The 22,050-nt window shown below is 31.6% G+C and overlaps 1 long non-coding RNA gene across 1 annotated transcript; it reads left to right on the forward strand.

The window, feature by feature from the left end:
* Positions 1 to 2,130: 2,130 nt before the first annotated feature.
* LOC127736911 (uncharacterized) lies at positions 2,131 to 10,896 on the forward strand. Its single transcript, XR_007999243.1, has 4 exons — positions 2,131 to 2,185; positions 3,488 to 3,578; positions 6,730 to 6,811; positions 10,111 to 10,896. It is a non-coding gene; the product is annotated as an uncharacterized LOC127736911 (long non-coding RNA).
* Positions 10,897 to 22,050: the final 11,154 nt, after the last annotated feature.

Consider the following 22,050-nt stretch of genomic DNA (forward strand, 5'->3'; position numbering starts at 1 on the left):
ACAGGAACACAGCACAAATAAACGTAAGAACACTCAGGACAGAGAAATGCATAAATAAATAATATAATTATAGTACATTACAACATGTAAACCACAGAATAACAACGGACACCTCCCATGAATAACTTCTGAATTACAGGCTTCTGACTTGGGACAGGCACATAAAGAATGAAGCGGGTCTTAACTCTCTTTACTCTTAACTTTGTTACTGATTTTGCATCCAATTATTTTGATTTGAGAGCCCTGAAATATTTAAGTTGACAAAATGTGTGTCATGCGTTCAAAATTATAAACCAGATATCCTTGACGTGTTTTAACATTACAAAGAAGACCTCCTGTTATTCACATTAATTATCTACACAAAAAATCGAAATCGATGACATCCAATAACTAGATAATGTTTGCCAACGACGAGAACTCAAAGCGTAATTGCGATAAATGCGGCCGATTGAATTCTGAAAGATTGGTAATTATAATTGGAAGCAGCACGTATTGTCACTGGTCAAAAACGCTACGCTAGCACTTAATCACTCTATTTAGAAACGGCATGGGAAAATTTAAAGATTAAACGGGAAGTTAAAAAAATTAACTCTATTTAAAAAAAAAATAAATGAGGATGTTCCAGAATACTTTTTATTTAATACCTCCTACCGTCGCAGGAACAAACAATTATAATCTATGAAGTAGTCAAAATATATACCAAACTCCCAGCAGATTGTCCCTTTATCAAAAATCTTTTATTTCATCTAGTATAAATTTGTGGAATTCTCTCGATATAAATTTAAAAATGAACTCACTTTAAATACATTTAAATTAAAAAACCTACAGAAATTTAAAAATAACAAATCACTCCTATACATTACACATTTGGTGATAGACATTTAAATGTTTTGCGCGCAAGATTAAGAAATAAATGCAGTGCGCTTAACATTAACTTCGAAAGAAATTGTTCAATTCACCTAAAGACAATTTGATTTTATATATAATATCCTATTAGTTTACAACAATAATTTAATTGCTTAAAAAAAAACTTGCCTTTAGAATGAATATTATTCCCAGATTAAACATCCTACTTGGTTTTTGATCAATAAATTTACGGTCAACTCGACTTTAAGAAATCGAAGATTCACGTCGTTTCAATTCTTGTTCATTTCATGTCTCCATATTAATATTGTATATGATGTTATTCACATGTATTTAATTTGTTCAATTATTTATGGTTCTTATACGGATACGTCCTCGATACGTGAGTTCTGCAACAGCTTTTATAAATAATAAAATTTAGCGTATTTATTTTAATTCTTTTAAATCATTTTCTGTATTTCACTGTTCATGGACTTAATTTTTTGTAGCCAATATTACACTTTTTCGCTGACAGCAGCAGTCGTACACGAGACACACGAATAAGAATAAACCGATATGAATTGTTTTATATCGTTTGACAGGGTTTTCAGAAATAGCAATTCGAAGTCACATTATTTAACGTTTTTTACGATATAAACATGCATTCTATCTTTTTTACTTGTATTTATCTCGTATTTAATTTGTTATATATCGGAAATTTCAAAATATCATTATATGTTATTCAGGTTTCAGATATGGTATATAATATGACATTTCCAGTTACGGTTTTGTATGTACGCTGGCATCTCTCTATAGTTATCAAATCACTTAATTGCTATAATACAATAGTTGACATACAATTATTTAAAATTATGATAAAAGACAAAATCACCATGATGCAATATTAAAAAATATTGATGGTTTCAAACAGCTATTATGACAGGGTACCGTCTTTATAATAGCTTACTTTTAATGGGGAAATACTTGTAGCAAAGTAGAGTATTGCATGTGATTGCCATTACAGATGTACTATGGGACCCTATAGGAGACCATACATTGTATGATATTTGCTGTGTCGTGTATTTCGTATTTTGGAAAGCTGCTACCCTCACATGTCACATGTGTAAAAGTACATGTATATTATAAATTAAAACTTGATGGGACGGCTTGGTAAGTTACATCATCATCATTTATGACATACAAAACAGAGCTGATATGACAGGTACATATATACTGGCTTCAACTAACAGTAAATATAGAGTTTGCTTTTGTTATGATTTTAGCAGTGTGAACCCAATCTCTAATAACATACCAGACTGATTATGGCAGGAGAACTTATATCGTAAGTACAGAAAAATAAGAAGTAGGAAATACCAAAAGGAAAATCAAATTTCATAAGTCGAAGAGGACTTACAAAATCATGACAAAACTTATGAAACGATGTAAAAAAAGAACAAAAATCTACAAAACACTACATAAAAACTAAAGACTGAGCAGCACGAATTGCACTAAAACGGGTATTATCTTATGTGATCCGGAATGGTAAGCAGAAAATTCATCGACTTTATTTCTTGTTCTTTGTATTCTTTTATTAAGTTGTTAAGTTGAAGTTCGTATAAACTGTTACATTGAAATCGTTTTATTTTAAGCAACAGCTCACATATATATTTCCGTAAAGATGAATTTTCAGCATGTTAGCACATCTGCTCTAAAGTACAATACATAGGTTTTGCTTAATTTTTGTTTTTGGTTTGGGGGTGGGGGGTGGGGGGTGGTCCGTCGCCTTAACGTATATCCAAAACTTGTATTCATATTGCTGTATATAAATCAGTTTTGATTGCGCAGTTTAAAATCCAGAAGTGCTAACGGGAATCGAAGCGATGTGCCTTGTGTGCTCTTACTCTAATATTTAAATGTTTACTGACTTAATTTGATGCAAAAAAAAAAAACTAAACAAATAAATATATGACGTAAAAATGCGAAGTACTGTATTCTTTATATATATATATATCTATAAACAAGTCTAAATTGAAAACAACGTTCTATCCTATGATTGCGTTGGATAAAAACCGCAATTTTTATACGTGTGCATGCAAAACAAATTTCTTGGTAGAGGGGTCTAAATACAGCACAAACAACATTTTCCAAAAGACCAAATGAGTGAAAAAGTATATTTTAACAAAACGCATTTGACTAGCAGGTCGAACAACTGATGTTCTTAAACCCTGCTGACTGCCATTGGCGATTGCCAAATAAACGGATCACCGATGTAATAAATGGATCTCAATTATAAATTTAATACTAAACAGAAAACAATAAACTTGCGGAAAAGATGGTATACCGCAAACAAAAGGTGCAAAGGTTTTTGTACACCATATCCGGATTTCGACAATTAATGTCTCTTCAGTGATGTTAGGAATCGAAACGGTATTTGGAAGGCCATATAATTTACCTCAATTTAGGATAGACTCTTGAATTTTGAAAGAGTCAAAATAGGATGAACGGATCATATAAACCCGAAGGCAAATATAATACAAGCCCAAACGAAAAAATATAAACAAGTCTAAATTGAAAACAACGTTCTATCCTATGATTGCGTTGGATAAAAACCGCAATTATATAATACATATATACATCATTACAGGATGCCAAATACTGATGATTGGGGTTGTATAGAATGGATTTGTTGTATATTCCTAGGAGTCCTGTTGTTGCCATTCTTTTTGGTTCTCTTTGTAAGTAATAAATGATTTCATTGCTGAATGATATTGTATACCTAAATAGACTCCGAATGCGTAAGAAATAGTATTATCTTAAAGACATTCTGTAAAAAAATGTAAATAAACTAAAGTATTACACAGTTAGCGATTGCTGAACGCTTAATAGATGGTTGAAACATGAAAAGTTGTGAAGCAAAAAAGAAAACAACAAGTAAAACCTTTCAAAAACACGATAATTCTGCCTATTCAAACAAAAATTACAAAGGAGAAAAACAAAATGAAAAAAATATGAATATAAAATACAGAAAATGAAAATAAAACATTGGTTGTCATTAATGTTTATAAATGTATGTTACAAATTCCCTGCAATGGTCCATGTAAGTCGTAGGACGACCTGTTAAGAGCAGTGACAAATCTGAAGATTACATAAAAGTCATTGATGGTGAGGTACATCTAGTTAAACAATAACTTATAAATTATTAATATAATTCTGTTTCCATATTCAATGATAAGATTCATAACTAGTTTCCATTGGATATCGCTAAATATCAACTCGAGTTATTTAATTTCAATATAATAACAAACGAACCCTTTGCCGTAAAGATTTGGTGTCAATCAATTCTTAGTGTCAATTTCTAGACTAGATGTAAGTCAAGATATGAGACCAACGTACCTGAATATGTGTATCTGTGGTATCTTTAATTTCAAGTTCGATATAATAAATGCTGATAACAAAGTACAGTTGGGATCAGTTCTAGCTTCTCTTCCGAACTGTCAGAATTATCTGTCATAGAACTGTTTTAAATTGTTCTAGAACAGTCCAAGTGTTCGAGGTTAGAACTGTCAAAAATGTTTTAGGATAGAACAGTCCTATACCATACGTAAATAAAAGCATTCTTCTGATCGTAATTTAGAACAGGGGCAGTTAGCTAGATTTCCCATGTGAGTCGTATTTTAGATAATGAGTTAAATAGTGTGCGATGTATATTTTAGTTCATTTATTTCTCCATGTTCGTAATAAATTTGTGTATATAAAATATTTGTTTTCGTATATAGTAATGTTTAAGCATTGAGACCATATACTCTTAGTTATTCCGTTATCATCATCAAAAGTACAAGTCATATATTTGCTTTTAACAGAAAGACATTTGTATTTATACAGGTCGAGGTTCATTTTCGGGGTGATTATTACTGGTAAAATGTTTTTGAATACACAGGGACCATATCGTTTTTAGAGAATTTTGATTCGCCACAAATAATTTGCGAAAATGCTACGTTTGCGACACTTTGTTTTCAAAATACCTAGTATTATTTGCGCAAAAATATAGAGTATCATTAAAGATAAGAATAAAAACTATAACTTCCTTCCCGCCTTATCCTGGCTTAGAACTTGCACTGGAAGTTTGCACTGATGGAGGTGAATTGAGGTCTCAACCTGTATCATTTAAGTATTTTGCAACTGCAAATATTTCTTTTCCTGTGTTATGTCGGCTTCCTACTGCTAGTGTATAAGTATTTTTAGTAAATTTTGGTTTGAAATTGCTCGTAGATTCGACCCTTAGCTGAGTCGAACAAAAACTTTAGAATTGGTCTTTACTGCTTATCCAATTAGCACGCGGCATTCAAGAGTAATAACAAAGACTGGTCGTGTGTCCGAGTAGTGTGAAATGTCTTCTTGCAGAGTGTTACCTTGTGAATTAGCACAGTTAAAACCGGCTTATCGTGTGGGTCAACTAGCAAAGCAGGGTTCATATTCATGGTGCATTAATACGTTTTCGTTCTGAATTTGCATTAGTGCTGGACGTTAAACATCCATCCATCTATCATCATCTGAAATCAAGTGTATATTTTGTTTGTACTACAAAACTACCAACCCAAACAGAATTAACAATACATAAATAAACTCATCATATATATACCAGGATTGAAATTTTATATTTGCGCCAGACGCGCGTTTCGTCTACAAAAGACTTATTAGTGACGCTCGAATCAAAAAATGTTAAAAAGGCCAAACATAGTACGAAGTTGAAGAGCATTAAGGATATAAATTTCTAAAAGTGTTGCCAAATACAGCTAAGGTAATCTATTCCTAAGGTAGAAAAACCTTAGTATTTCAAAAATTCAAAGTTTTGTAAACAGTTAATTTATAATTATGAACATATCAATGATAACTTAAGTCAACACAGAAGTGCTGACTACTGGGCTGGTGATACCCTCGGGGAATGTAAACTCCACCAGCAGTGGCATCGACCCAGTGGTTGTAAATAAACTCATCATAGATACCAGGATTGAAATTTTATATTTGAACCAGACGCGCGTTTCGTCTACGATAGACTCATCAGTGACGCTCGAATCAAAAAATGTTAAAAAGGCCAAAATAAAGTACGAAGTTGAAGAGCATTCAGGACCAAAATTCCTAAAAGTTTTGCCAAATACAGCTAAGGTAATCTATTCCTAAGGTAGAAAAGCCTTAGTATTTCAAAAATTCAAAGTTTTGTAAACAGTTAATTTATAATTATGAACATATTATTGATAACTCAAGTCAACACAGAAGTGCTGACTACTGGGCTGGTGATACCCTCGGGGAATTAAAACTTCACCAGCAGTGGCATCGACACAATGTTTGTAAATAAACTCATCATAGATACCAGGATTGAAATTTTATATTTGCGCCAGACGCGCGTTTCGTCTACAAAAAACTCATCAGTGACGCTCGATACACAGACAGATTGACAAACAAAATTTCATACCTAAGCGCTTTGTTATTTTCTTTGTTGACATAGTTATTTGTTTTTATAGTGATTAAGATTAAAACACAATGTTGACTGCTGTACCCCCGATATTGACATTTTTACCTACTATGTCTGTTTGTTTTGCCTACACATTATGGTCAATTTAAAAGATTTTGTGCACCTGTAACAAAAGTGAGAGGTTTTTCTAGCTATAAAACTAGGTTTAATCCACCATTATCCACATAAAGAAATGCCTGTACCAAGTCAGGAATATAACAGTTGTTTTTCATTCGTTTGATGCTTTTGATTTTGCCATTTGTTAAGGGACTTTCCGTCTTGAATTTTCATTGGAGATCGGTATTCTTGTAATTTTACTTTTAACAGAAAAAATGTAATATAGATCGAAATAAAATATGTAAGCATGCATTTTGCAGATTATCATATGTTGTGCGTCGATGTGTACAAACAATGCCGTTGGTGATGGTTAAGAATTTCTAAGAACGTCACAATGATAAAGTAAGTAGCAGGTATAAGAATAAGACAATAAAAGTTTAGAAGTAGTATCTAAAAATAATAAAAAGTCAAAAGAAGCAATTAACAAGCAATACACTCGTTATAATGTATCAGTATTTCGTTGATCGATCAGGGTACGGTAGCGGTTTTCCAGAACCAAGACTCATGCAAAACCGGAATATTTTCTCAGAACTATTCAAAGACATGCACAAATATGTCGTTGCTTGTCATCTCAATCCCGTAAAAATAAGATAAAAAACGAACCTGAACAACAAATATTCAATGTTTGCATTATTAGAGGAGTGTGTAGTTTAGACAAGACGCCATCTTACTAACCATTGAGATGACCTCCGAAGAACACCGATGTTCCTTGACCAAAAATTATCATAAATATAAATATAAATAAACAAGCACGTGCAATCGTATAATGACGATTTTTCTAGGTCTTTTTGATTAAATTTGTATGTCAATCATTGTTTATACCTGTATAATAAGGATTTTTTTATGGGTCGAATCAGTCAACGTCTCCAGTTAAGGGTGGAATGAAAGGTCGCATGAATACGGTTTCAAAAGAGGTCGATTTGTTGACTTGCAAGTCAATAATACATCAGCCTTTGATCTTTATTTAAAGATTCCCCTTTTTAAAAATGTTTGAAGAAAAAAAACCAAGTCTAAATCGTAGCTACATAATACCCCTTTAAAAGCAACAACACGTCAGACCACCATGCTCCGTGTATACTAATTTATGAGGCTGAGGACAGACATTCGATAATTTCTTTATGAATTCTATTTCATTCCGACTAAAATTTGGTTGCTTTTAAACCTGTTCAATTAATTGAATATATATAGATATTGATGCATAAAGACACTAAGGTTCCAACTCCCTCAGGCAAAGTTGACTTTAAATGAATATGGCTATTGTTTAAGATCCCCTTAGGTCATAGAGTTCCTAACGTTTCTACATCGCTTGCACATGTTTGGGTTGGAACTTTCATGATAAAGGTAAATATTATGATATATTTCTAACATTTTTTAATTAATCTTATATATAAACGTATTTAGTTTGCTCTTTTCGAAAATTGCCTTTGTGTGACATAAAATTTGGAATATTGAACCTACCTCTATTATCACTTTTATCTGTGAAAGGCACACGTAATTTACCAGACAAATAGTATAGTAATTTTAGAAAGTTTCATGTTATTCGTTCTATAAAGAAAGTAAGCTCAAATCCTAATTCATAAAAGGATAGGATTAGTTGCTAAGGAAATATAAAGTTTTGAAGATTTTGGTATTCTAGGATCATTTATGTATTTTTTTGTCTGGAGTAGCATGTATTAAAACGGTAACAAAAATTATCTGAAGAGGTGAACTTTGGAAATATGTTCTTATCGGGCTATTTTATGGTGAATTGAATGGTCCGGATGAAAAATGGATATGTTTTTATACACCATAGAGCTCTGTAGCAGAATTTTGCAATTAGGAAACTGTTTTCTTAATTTGTTAATCAGTTTAGCAATTGTTTAATAATGAAATAGTCTAATTCTCCTTGAAATTTGTCAATGTCTATGGACATATTCCTTAGTCAAATTATGTCCTCCTAGAGGACTCACCCGCTATAAAATTGTGAGGATTTCTGGAATCTTGGAAATATTGTCCATGAAAAATTTGTTGGTTTCTTGTCTAAACATTTATTGTTATTTATCATAAACAATATTTATAACATTATTTTTCAATACAAATGAAGTAGCCTTTCTACATAATTCTCTTTTCTGATTATCAGCAATTCCCTCGGCTCTATGACTTATATATTCCAAAAGTTGCCTGTATTCCATGTCATCCTTGAGGTGCAAACACTTATGTTACTTGTATAACTGTATTTTTTAAATATTTATTTGGCTAGAGTTTGTTTATAATTATCAGTAAAATAAACACTTTAATGATATCATTGTCCAAAATATTCATTTCTTGAACCTCCCTTTAATGAGAAAAAGTTTAGAGAATTCCATGAAATATTGTATCGATATAGACAAAATATAACTTTACCACACCTCTTTAACTCGGCAAAATTTTATTGCAAACCATCTGTGAAATATTGTCTATTGTACAGACAAAACAAAATGAAATTTGTCCTCCTCTTGACATTATTTCAAAGACGGGGATATATAATCATGAAATTTTGTCCTAGGGACGCTAATTCGTAGGACAAGATTTTGTTTTACCCAATTATATATATCACATATTCGCCATCAAATATTTTGTTACCTATGTATTCCTTTTACATTGAACAGTTCAATCAGTATCAACAGTTCTATCAGTACCATCAGCTCAGTAGCCAGTACTTCGGTACTGACATGATTTATACCAAATTTATAAATCAAAATTTTTAACAAAAACTAATAAGGTTTCAACTCAATCAGGCAAAGTGGACATTAGACGGAATTGGCTATTATTTTAGGTTCTTTATGTTCATTTAGCTCTTCAAATGGTTTTATTCTTAAACATCACTGCCCTTCAAATATTCGTATTTGAGCGTTCCCGATGAAGGTAAATCCAGAAAAGCGCTTCGGACGCATGCAATTTAGAAAGTGTTGTTTTAATTCTTTACAGCGCTTGGTCGATACCGCTGCTGTTGAAGTATCATTTCCCAAAGGTATTATCAGCACAGTAGTCAGAACCTCGGTACTGACATGATTTATAACAAACCTTTTTTAAACTATCCGTTTTTATAATTTTAAAAATAGGTACATCCTTAGGCAAAGCTGCTCTTTGATATATTTGGCTATTATTGTAGGTCCTTTATTGTCACATAGCTCTTCAAATGTTTCAATTCTTAAATATCCTTGGCTTTTAAATATTCGGCTCTGAGTGTTCCTGATGAAGGTTAATCCAAAAAAGTGCTTCGGCTTGTTTTCATTGTTTTTCGAACAAAAGCAGGATTCTCTATATTCGTGAAATGTCGTAAACTGTCAGTGGCACTGAATAACGTGTATTCCAATTAATTATCAGAATAATTACATAAAGATGAGAAAAAGTATTTCCCTGTATTTGTTTCTCTAATAAGGCCGAAATCAAACAATCATGATAACCTACTATAATCTGGATTTAAACAATCTCAATAATGTACTAAAAAGTTTTTAGAAATCTTATATATAACATAGAAATGCCATTCAGGGCATCGGGGCTACAATAAAATGTAACAAAAAATTACGTCCCATGGTGAAGAAACGGAGCAATATCCTAAATTAAAAAAAAAAACACCAAAAAACAAAAAAAAATTCAACTACTTTTTATTTTTTTTTCAGGAATCAGAAGAAGCTGTGATATTTTTCGTCTGTGATAAACCAACTTGTTTTTCCATTCTATATAGAATATAATAATAGAGTATAATAATGAAATGTCTGTCTTCCTATGTAGTGTGTTAAAAATGTGATTTGTTTTTTCCTCCTACAATAACCTAGCACTTATGAATTTTTGTGACTTCATACGCACATACACGCAAGTATGCATATGGAATAAAACCACTAATTCATAGCCCCATTGCTTTCTATGTTAAATTCTGCAATTTCAAACATTAATGGCTACTTTGTCTTAAGTTAAAATAAATAGGCAGTCATTTGATGTCAAAACTAGACCTTATCCGGACTTGTGCTGAAAAATTCAACATACCTTTAATTACATATTAGAGCGCACTGGTTCCCGGAATTTTGTTAGTACAAAAACTGGAGCTTCTAATCTGAACAATAGGGCAAATGTACCCTCCTATTATAATTTCATGTATTTTGTTTATCATAAAAAATAAACTTTCGACAAGGGTTCTACAGTGGACCCAAGTCATTAAGCTTTCATTTGATACCAGAATTATCCAAATATTTTACTTATTGACAAAGTTACAGCTATGCGTAAGAACTATTTTGTTTAAAAATACATACTACTTTCTGGTATGTTCTCTCTGACCGGGCCCTGATTAGTGGTTCTATACAATTAGCATAAATGTAATACTGCAAAAATTGTACTTTCAATCATGTTTTGTTCAGAAATTTAAGAAAATTAAGAATGTTATTTTCATTATACAATGTAACACCTGGAAATTGACTTTTTAAATTTTGAAGATATGTAAAAAGAAATGTATGCAACAGGCGACCTGCGTTTTATTGGTTTAAAAGTTGTGCATTAGAGTAATTTGCACTTAATAAAACATAGATATAAGAAGATGTGGTGTGAGTGCCAATGAGACAACTCTCATCCAAGTCAAAATTTATAAAAGTAAACCATTATAGGTCAAAGTACGGTCTTCAACACGGAGCCTTGGCTCACACCGAACAGCAAGCTATAAAGGCCCCCAAAAATTACTAGTGTAAAACCATTCAAACGGGAAAACCAACGGTCTAATCTATATAAAAAACGAGAAACGAGAAACACTTATGAACTACATCAACAAACGACAACTACTGGTATATATCTAACTCAAATTGGACATATTTATAAAAATAGTGATTACTTCTTGTGCGGTTATCTATGATTATTTTATTAATATGAAGTACTTTTAAAGAAATGTAATGTTTTTTTATGATAATTGTTAATTTGATAATACAAATTCAGAAGTAAATTGACATGCCCTCCAAACAAATGCTATTCTTTGTTTTTATTATAATAACCGAACCCGATATGTTTTTCTTAATTATTTAGTAAATATTTTTTTCAAACCCACGACGAGTCTTATGAAGATGGAAAGCTCGTCAAGCTTATTACATTATAAGCCTTATATCCTTGATCAGTTTTTAGAACCCAAGGTAAAAGCATACAAAAGTTGCCAGGTAAAATAAAAAAAAGGCTTCTTTTTAGTCAAACTCAATTCACATTAACATAGAAAGGGTAGCATATTCTAATAAAAACAAACATTCTTCTAAAGGTTACATTCCTTAAAAGCGGTTGCGGTGTCTTTAAATCCGAAAAAACTATCACAATAATAATGGTCAGAATTGCTAAACGGTTACAAGACATCAGACGGAATAAAAAATTATTGATTTGTGTCAATTAGTAAACTAAGGTTTAATATACTTTGTTCGTTCTTTGGCAAAAGCCGTATATTCAGATATATAGTGAAACTCATAAAATCAAAATTTCAAAAAGTCCAAAAGAAGCAATTAACAATACATGTATTCGTTATCATGTATCAGTTTTCTTGCGTATTTTAGACAAGACACTATCTAATTAACCATCCAAATGACATCTAAAGGCTGTCGATAGTCAACGACCCGATTTAAACATAAATATAGATATGAATAAACTCATCACTGATGCCAGGATTGAAATTTTGTACGTCAGACGCGCGTTTCGTGTTCAAACGAATCATCACTGACGCTCAAATCAAAAAAAGTTTAAAGGGCAAAATAAATTACGAAGTTGAAGAGCATAGAGGACAAAACATGCAATCGTTAAATGATGATTTTTTGTTATGTCTGTTTGATTTCATGTCAAGACTAAAACATATATAAATCATCGTTTATCTGTATAAACACGCTTATCACATGCGTAACCCACCTCTAACTGTGGGTTATATTTAAGATTGACTGAATAAAATTCAAATGAGTTTGCAAGCCAATAATACACCAGTGGTGGTTTTTGAACTTATTTGACAAAATTGAACCATTTTGACTGCTAACAGCGAAATATTATTTCAATATTCCGCTTTGATTGTTTAAAAAAAAATCATATTATTATTAAATATTTTTTTTGTATAAATCGTAGCTAATGCTCCCGTATCAGATTTAAAATTTGTAAAAAATTATTCCGATTCCCCAAAAAATCTCTGAAACTGACATAACAAGATGATTGACAACATATTTGTTACATTTGGAGGACGTGTTTTTCAATAAACAATCGACATTCCCATAGGAACCAACTGTGCTCTTCTTCTTGTCGACTTGTTCCTCATTCATATGAGGCTGACTTCATATAGGAACTTCTAAGGACGAATGAATAGAGGCTAGCATTATTCCTTAATTTCACTTTGCGGTATATAGATGATGTCCTCACACTAAATAATTCAAAGTTTGGTGACGACATTGTATGTTGAACACATCTATCCTATCGAACTTGAAATAAAGAATACAACTGATACAGTTAAGCCTGCCTCATGACTTCATCTAGAGATTGACAATGAGGGTCGGTTGAGAACAAAACTTGACGACAAAAGAGATGATTTTTAAGTAGCAACATTCCAGAACCGCATGCATATGGAATATATATCTCCTATTTCAGGGCTTGCGTTTCCTATCAAGATTTCCTTGATAAAGGTTTGTTGCTCACAAGGAAGATATTAAACCAAAAGTTCCAAGTGGTGAAGTTGAAATCTTCCCTTCGAAAATTGTACGGACGCCATCACGAGTTGGTTGATCGTTATGGAATATCTGTTTCACAGAAGACGACGGATATGTTCCAGTCCTCGTAACCACAATCCTGTACTCTTTTTTTCGACTGTGACCTACTGAATTAAACTTATAATCGAGTGTGTACTTACATGAGCGACACGACGGGTGCCACATGTGGAGCACCTGAGACCAGACCCGGTTTGTAGGGGGTTTCGTGTTGCTCATTCTTTAGTTTCTATGTTTTGGTTCGTGTTCTTTGTATACTGTTGTTTGTCTTTTGGTGTTGTCAGTTTGTATTTTGTATCTTTCGCCTCTCTATTTAACATTATTTTTGTCAACACTAAAGATAAACAGATATAATTCAATTAGAGTGCCATTCAATTGGTTAAAATACCATTGATTGCCATGGGATAGGCCCTAGATTTTAAATTTAAACGGAATAAACGTCATTAAAAAATTGAAACTATGCCCAGTATCATGCAAATGTTTTTGTCTTGAAGTAGTTCTGTTTCGTCGGTCGTCGTATGTCAGTTAGATATCTTTAGGTAATAGGTACTTAAAAGGGCAATCTAACGGATTTTTATGATATTTTGCAGTGCACGTTGATCTTTTAGAACCGCTTATAAATAATCAAAAGTATGCAAGTTAATTTTAGACATTCGGAGATAAAGCAATATGAATATTCTATAAAACGAAATACAAATATATATATATACAATGTATTAGGAAACATATAAATAACGCAAACACTATTAAATAATTTGACTTTTCTCAACAACGTTAACTACGCACTTTTATTTAAAAAAAATACTGAATACATGTGCATGTAAGTCAATTTGAATTTGTAGTTTACAACTTAAAAAGCGACTTTAAACATAATTGAAATTTATCATGTTGTAGTGTTGTTCCTAATATAGAAACTGGAAGACACGCCACAATATATGTGTGCACAATCGAAACCAAAGAAATATGGATGATATTAACATACAAATGAATGTCATAATTTGACAATAATAGTCTACAATTTTGATCCAGTATGGACTTCCCCAAACATGTCTAGCCGTCTGACTAGCCAGCTGATTGCCATTTGATTAGAGACTTTCCGTTTTGAACTTTCCTCGGAGTTCAGTATTTTTGTGATTTAACTTTTTTTTTGTTTGGTAGACAAACATTGTCAACTCATCAGACCAAATGTCCGGTAAATTAAAATTATGTGATCATATATTTTGCAGCCCAAATCAATCATATTTAAAAGTTAAGATGTGGTTTTTCTCATTCCCATTACTGCATTAACATCTTAAATATTATACCCATGGACTGTTTCTTTATAAATTCAAATTTATTATGTAGAAAAACCGCAAAATATTTGAAAACATTAAGACTTTGAGTCTATTTTAACAAATTAAGCATGTGCTAAGTACTGGATACAGAGTTTAAATTTAAACCGGTTTTGGGGGAATAACAGTTATTTTCCAGATTTGGTCTGACTGGTTTTTAGTCGGTCAGATGAAGCATTGCTATATGTCTGACAAAATATCCAAAAGTCCTTTAAACTTGATGAATTTCTGGGAGGTTGCTTGCAAGGGGTGACAATTTGTTGTCTCTATATTTCATATTTAGAACCCCATTAATTTCTATTCTTTCGTTTTTTAACTTTAGGGTTCTCATTTTTTTCTGGTTTATGATTCTCTTTTCTAAAAATCCCCTTAAAGACCATCTTAGGCAGTATTGCCTCGCACGAATTTTGTAAATAATTTTCAGTGTTCCAACAAAAAAGAGAAGTTATTAAGATATTCTCGTCTTTCGCACTATCATCAAATAGCATACAATAAGATAGACTGCACATGATTTGGGAAGTTCCGAAGTTTACCAAAAGAATGTTACGCGATCATTTGATGATACTTTATTATCAATGAAATCTTTGCAAAATTCATTATATAGCCACTTGTCTTACATGATATCAGTAAGAAAGATCATGACATGGTAAACATGTGTACACAGTTACAGTAACAGTTGATTGGGGACTTTCCTTTTTGAATTTTCCTCGGAGTTCAGTATTTTTGTGATTTTACTTTTTACATATACAATTCTGTTATAAATATAGATCTACATCGTATGAAAAGATGATGACCCAGATCATGAGATCTTCTCGCTTTAGATGCACATTTGAGTTTACATCTCTTAAAAGAAGGATTATTACCTACTGCCGAATAGCAAGACGGAACCCAAATAGAATTTAGTAATAAATAGTGCTTACCAAAATTACTGAAAAATATCTTCCCAGGAGAATAATTATATTGTCAAAATATAAGCAATCGGTATAATGTGTTTGGCGGGATTTGTATATTTACTACACCATCGCGTTACAAAAACAAAATTGTGTAAGAACTTCATTAAAGCATATTTCAGTGAGAAAAACAACAGAAATATAAAAGCATGGCATACATAATATATATATACATATGTTTGTAAAATGTGTTATCATTCATACCCAATTAGTTTACTTTACTTACAGAATAAATTTAGAGCGGAGGAAAAAACTGTGCATACTTCCGCCTGCGCAAAAACAATATTCTGTACCTCCGTTTGCGGTGATCAGAATTCATGATATATCGATCGAGATAATAGAAATTTAGAAAACAATAGACATTAAATAATGTTCAACGTTAAGCAATGATACTTGCCGTCTTAGTTTTTGAGGTGACGACAAATGTCAATAGACTAATTGCACATTTTGGGTTATTGGTCGTACCTATTCATCAATTTTGGGATATTTTACAATCTTTAAATACACGATCTAGTAACATTTCACGAAGGTTAACTTTATATTTATAATAGAGATGTAGTAATAACCAAAATCAGCTCAATATCTGTTAAGAAGGTTGAAAATGGATATAACAAAACTGTTCACATACAGATATTTTTCTCCTATTATGCAAACAGATACATTTATTTGTATTAGGGAGATTTGTTCAACAAAGAGAATTTATCGCATCGCCTGAGGGGAAATATGACTATTCGAGGGGAACAATTCTTCATATCTCCCTTAACCAAGGGATTAATATGTTATACCACTACGTATAAATTGTTTTTACTTTGTGAACATAAAATATTAATTTACATAGAATTTTTATCATGTCAACTTGCTTTTATTAGTACTATACACGGAATAAACAATACCGATCAGAAGTAAATTACTTATTCAATGATATGTTTTTTTTCTGTGTTGCTTTTACATCTAAAATAATTTCACTATCACTATTTAAAAGCGGTGTGCAAAAACATGGGTACTGGGAACATTAACCACGCATAACTTCGCACGAGGTAGTCCTGATGTTCAGAGGGGAATAGAAAATTTTGTTCAATGTCACGTTGGATAGTCACCACCAATCAAATATAAATTTCGATATCAATATTTACATACAGTGGAATCAAATGTTAACATTAATTTGATTAACTGGCTTTTGTTTAGTTCACTTTGTATATTTTTCTCTGGATCCCCTTTGTACACATTATAGACAACTGGTTATGCATCTTAAGTCAAATATAAAAACAACACGTTATAAATTTCATGCGTCCGAAGCGCTTTTCTGGATTTACCATTCATCAATTCTTCAACTAGAAAGCTATTTGAACAAGCGTTGGAAAGTATTCAGAAAATGCCTTTCTGGCACCTTTTATTATGGAGTTGATTAAATGTTAACAGTAATTTGATTAACTGGCTTTTGTTTAGCTGGAAAGTTATTGGAATACGAACTATTCATTTATCAAAATATTACTTTTTTATTATGATTTAAAAAACAAATCACCTGCATTTATATTTTCTGTAATTTCATTATTGCATCATTAACTATTCTCACTGCTAAACTATAATTCTTGGATTTTATAAGCGTTGGAAAATATTCAGAAAATGTCTGTCGGTCACCATTTATCAGTTGGTTAAATATCTGTTATATTATTTACATTTTATATCTTCATATAATGTAAGGAAGATTCTTTTAAAAAAGTCATTTACTATGCTAGGCTAATGATTTAGTTCGCATGAACAACATACCCTTTCATCATTCATAAAAGTTATTGTAAGTCTCATCACAACGCAAGATGATCAACAAAATACATCTCTATCCTTAACTTGCTTAGAGCCAGTTACCCAATGAAAACAAAATGTGCAAGGCATTTGGTTTGCTAATCATTTCATATTACCATAACTCACCAAATTCGCACCAACAGAAAAAGTAAAAAATACTGTGAAAGTTCTCACATTCATAGCTTTGAATTTTCAGCGATTATTTGAATAAAATTGAGAATGGAAATGGGGAAAGTGTCAAAGAGACAACAACCCAACCAAAGAGCAGAAAACAGACGAAGGCCACCAATGGGTCTTCAATACAGCGAGAAAATCCCGCACCCGGAGGCGTGCTTCAGCTGGCTCCTACACAAAAATATGTACTAGTTCAGTAAAAATGGACGTCATACTAAACTCCGAAATATATAAAAGAAACTAAAATTAAAAATCATACAAGACTAAAAAAGGCCAGAGGCTCCTGACCTGGGACAGTCGCAAAAATGCGGCGGGGTTAAACATGTTTTTTTGAGATCTCAACCCCCCTAATATACCTCTAGCCAATGTAGAAAAAACAAACACACAGCAATACGCACAGCAATACGCTCAGTAAAACTCAGTTTAAAAGGAGACCGAGTCCGATGTCAGAATAGGTAACAAAAGAAACTAAACAAAACGACAATGATACATAAATTAACAAAAGACTACTAGCAGTTACTGACATGCCAGCTCCAGACCTCAACTAAACTGAATGAAAGATTATGTCTTCATCATATGAATATCAAGCACAATCCCTCCCGTTAAGGGTTTAGTATCATACCATCATAAAATATATGAGAAGAACATAACCCGAATCATGCCAACAACTGGTTTTAGAATAAATGTGTTTATTTCCGATGCAAAGACCCTATAAGTGAATCAATATTAAAGCCAAAATATGCCATCCTCAATGTCCTGACAACAGTATCGTAACTCAAGCTATTTAGTATGGATATTTTGATTGGTTGACCATAGTTTGACAATAATAAATGAATGGGAAATTTGCATTTCGTAAATTAATTTATTTTAATAACCTCGAAGTCAGAGAAATTTGGAACTTATCGAATAAAAGTATTTTCACAGTGTAGACAGGTTTTATTCAAGATACAAGATTTAATAGTAAACATTATAACACATTTAATTATGTAGCATTCAATGTATATATATAATATAACAGAAAAACGATTTTCGAAAATTCAAGTCAATTTAAACATCCCTCTAAATATTGATCAATATACTAGTAGGAAGAGTTACAGTTTACATGGTTGTTTTGACACGATTTACTTATCTAGTAAACAATTCAATATAATCCCAATGAAATAAGAGAATTCGAGATACACAGAAAAAAAGACAGATTTGCCAAATGGAGTGAACAAGCAATAAGGAAGGGTGTTTTATTGGGAGAATACCCTGAGCTTAAAGTCTTCATGTCTAATTCAATTTTGAATACAAAAGAGTTGTAAATGTTAAGCAATACCAAATTTACAAATAAAATCTTACTGCAGAAATACTAAATTGACCCATTATGGGAGTTATTGTCTTTTTTACTAATTTTAGTATTGTACCTTCTATGTTGAAAACAATTATAGATAGCCAGAAACAGCAAACATCATAAATAAAAAGCGACAAAAGATCTACAAAAATGACTAGTATTCTGTTTTTTCCTCTTATAAGAGTAAAGCTAAAATAGATACACAGTAACCGTTGACACCAAAAATGATCGGTGATTCACGATCTACAAAAATGGAGAATGAATAAATCATTTAATGACCACATATATGAGTTATTGCCCTTAAATTAACATTTTTTTGCACATTTTAGCGTTTTTTCATCTATATAAAACACTTTGATAGAAATATTCAAATTGTAAACAGCAAAAATAGCAGCCATAAATTGTCTAAAACATCAAAACATTATTGAAACCTCTAGTCACTGAAAATTTATTGAAACCACTAGTCACTGTATTGCCCTTAAATGACTATTTTTCCAAATTCAAGCATTTATGCCTTTTGTTTTGAAAAAAAAACCTGAACTTTCAAAAATTAGTATACAAGACCGATCAAATAATTATGAAATAATTTGTAATGACTTTGATTTGTTTGATCCTAATTATTGTCCATCTTGCGACGAGAGTCTCAAAGAAGACATATGCATTATACATTCTGTCAAGGTTGTGGTGTCATTAACATAGACAGAGGTTATGTCTGAGGTTAAACAAAATTCAGACATCAATAACATTGTCAAACCTTCATGAAGTTAACAAAAGTTGGACAAAAGCATCTTTACGATCATGCATCAAGAGCAAATTTGTTTACATATTTTTTTTTTCATTTTCCGTAACGTTTTTGGGATTTATACTATTTTTTAAACATCATTTACTTAGTCAAACTGCCATGGAAATTAACGAAACTTGCACAGAAACTGCTAGGTCAAGATATGGCATGCAGTGCAAAATTTGGATAACTATTTTGATCCTTCAATTAACAGTATTTTATCGATGCTATTTTTAAGCGCCAAAATCCAAATTCCTTCTATTTTAATACGATTTCACATCAGACCTGAGAAAGAACCATATTGTTCAATTATATTCATAGCTTTTGATATATCCGTGTTTGAACTACAGCAAAGTGTTGTATCATCAGCCAATTGTGATATTTTGATGCTATGTGTTTTATAATCTATAGTAATCTTAATGTCTGAGGTTTGCCTTAATCACTCGGCCAGAAAGTAAAGTAAAAAAAATTGACGGATTCCTCTAGAATTTAAAAAAAATTTCGTATACCCATCCATTATTTATAACACACGTCTGTATTCCCTTATATAGTGTTTTTACCCATGTTATGAATGATTCATTAAAACCAAATTGCATTAGAATGCTTAACATGAATTCTCATTCCAAAGATTCGAAATCTTTTGTAAAATCAACTAATATAATAGCTCCATCTATTCCGTATTATTCTGCATAGCCGATTATATTTTGGGTTTGCCTTATATTAAATCCAATAAAACGATGTTTTACATCTTGATGATTGATCTTTATTAATAAATTTAGGTAGAAGCTTTTTTAGTCTCTGTGCTAAAACATGGGATAGTATGTTCAAATCTACGTTTTATAATGATATAGGACGATAATTGTCTAAAGATAATGGGTCATTCTTTTTAAATAATAAGATAGAACACCTGTTCGTTGTGTATATGAAAGAAGTTTTTCCTGCTGACCCTTATTAAGAACTTTTACTAACATTGTCTTTATTGTTTTTCCAGAACATCTTATAAAATTCCAATGTCAGACCATCTAGATCAGGTTATTTATTTAACTTTATCATGTTAATAGCATTAATACATTATTCTATAGTAACTTCCCCGTCCCATTTTGTAAAGTCATCTACGTTTATCTCCCTTTCCATAACAGTATTAGCTACATATTTATGTAGCAAATGCGTATCTGGGTCCAGGGTTGAATATATTGTTGTTACCTCGACGTTACTTTTATTTTTTGGTTTGTTTATAGATATTTTAACTTTTCGCTGTTTTTCTAATCTTAGAAAATAAGCAATATTTTTCTCCCCTAATTCTGTCCATTTTCCTTTGATCTAATTTGAGCCCCCTTGGCCTTATATTCATAGAATGTTTCCATTTGTAACTCTTATTGCTTTATATTATTTGTTAGGTTTTTTTAATCTTCGTTTTATTGTTTATCTCTAAGTGTCGTAAAGTGCTCTAATTGACTTTCTAATTTTCTTATTGTCTCCCTTGATAATTTCGATTTTCTATTACAGCAGAGAATTGATCTGTCCCTAGTTTCAATTTTAAGATTGTACCATAATAGACAGATATTGCAACTGTCACTATTGATTATACGACTTTCGAACTAATCAATTACTCTATTGATTGTTCTTTTATATTCAATATCTTTTAAATAGAAATATTTAATTTCCAGTACCATTCCCTCTTTCAGAAGCCCCTGTCCGAAGGTTTAATACTATCCCTGGATGGTAAGTCACTTTAATCAGTGCAGGTTAAATTTTACAATTTTCAACCAGAGATTGAAATTCTTTTCCAATTAAAATAAAATCTGTCTTACTTGCTTGTTTCTTATCTTTTCTCCTCCATGTAAACTGTTGAGTGCTTTCATGTAGAAAACGCCAAATATCAATAAAATTATGATTTTTCATCAAAGCTTTTAAACTATTAACAGGCTCGGAAAATTTTGTATTTTTATTTAAACTTTTCTTATCTATATTCTTAATCGATTCACTGAAATCGCCAGCAACCAAAGTGATGCCTATAGAATTTTCCTTTATAAAATTGTTTACTTTCTTGAAGAAAGAATTTCTATCTGTTCTGTAATTTGACGATTAGAGACAAACTAAAGACAATCTTACATTATCGCAGAATGTATTAAAATGACCTCAGTATCTGTATATTTGTTGATACCGATCGCTACCCCCCCCCCCCCCCCTTTTCCACTTATTTGATGTAGTGCCTTTTCTTTAGTAAAAATGAAATCATTTTCCTTTTCAAGACTAACCTTTGTATCTTCATTAAGATATGTTTCTTGAAAAAGGGCAATGAATGACCCCTTATTCCGAAACTTCGGAGTGATTAAATGAAATTGAAATGTTTCCATTTTTGTCAAGCTTTTTCAAATTTCTATAATCTATTCAAAGAGTTAATGAGTTAATACATTTTTGATAAAAAAAATATGTTTACTAGTCCTGGAAATTTAACTGTTTTATAAGTGCAACCTGATCTCGGATTCAACGGAC

The sequence above is a fragment of the Mytilus californianus genome, unplaced genomic scaffold (genome assembly GCF_021869535.1).
Source record: "Mytilus californianus isolate M0D057914Y unplaced genomic scaffold, xbMytCali1.0.p SCAF_4, whole genome shotgun sequence".
Lineage (NCBI taxonomy): Eukaryota > Metazoa > Mollusca > Bivalvia > Mytilida > Mytilidae > Mytilus > Mytilus californianus.